Genomic DNA, 309 nt, shown 5'->3' with positions numbered 1-309 from the left:
GCATATGTTTGTTTCATATTCAAACAAGCTCCTGGTTGTAAGATGGATTATTAGCATCTCAACTATGTTGAGAATTATTCACAAAACTGCCCATCAGCTATTTCATTCAAGGCTGAAAACATTTGGTCAATGCAATTTCCTATTACTACTGCCAAGTCAACCTAACAACTATAAAATGTTACTTGTGTTCAAGAAAACATGCAAAACCCTCATTTTACAGGGGAGCTGAACAATTGAAAATACTCAGGTAAAGTTTAAATAAAGAAAAAACTTATTAACCCAAGTGTAAGTCACTTCTGGACTAACTGA

The sequence above is a fragment of the Stegostoma tigrinum genome, chromosome 18 (genome assembly GCF_030684315.1).
Source record: "Stegostoma tigrinum isolate sSteTig4 chromosome 18, sSteTig4.hap1, whole genome shotgun sequence".
NCBI classification, from domain to species: domain Eukaryota; kingdom Metazoa; phylum Chordata; class Chondrichthyes; order Orectolobiformes; family Stegostomatidae; genus Stegostoma; species Stegostoma tigrinum.
Note: the sequence above shows the minus strand (reverse complement) of the source record.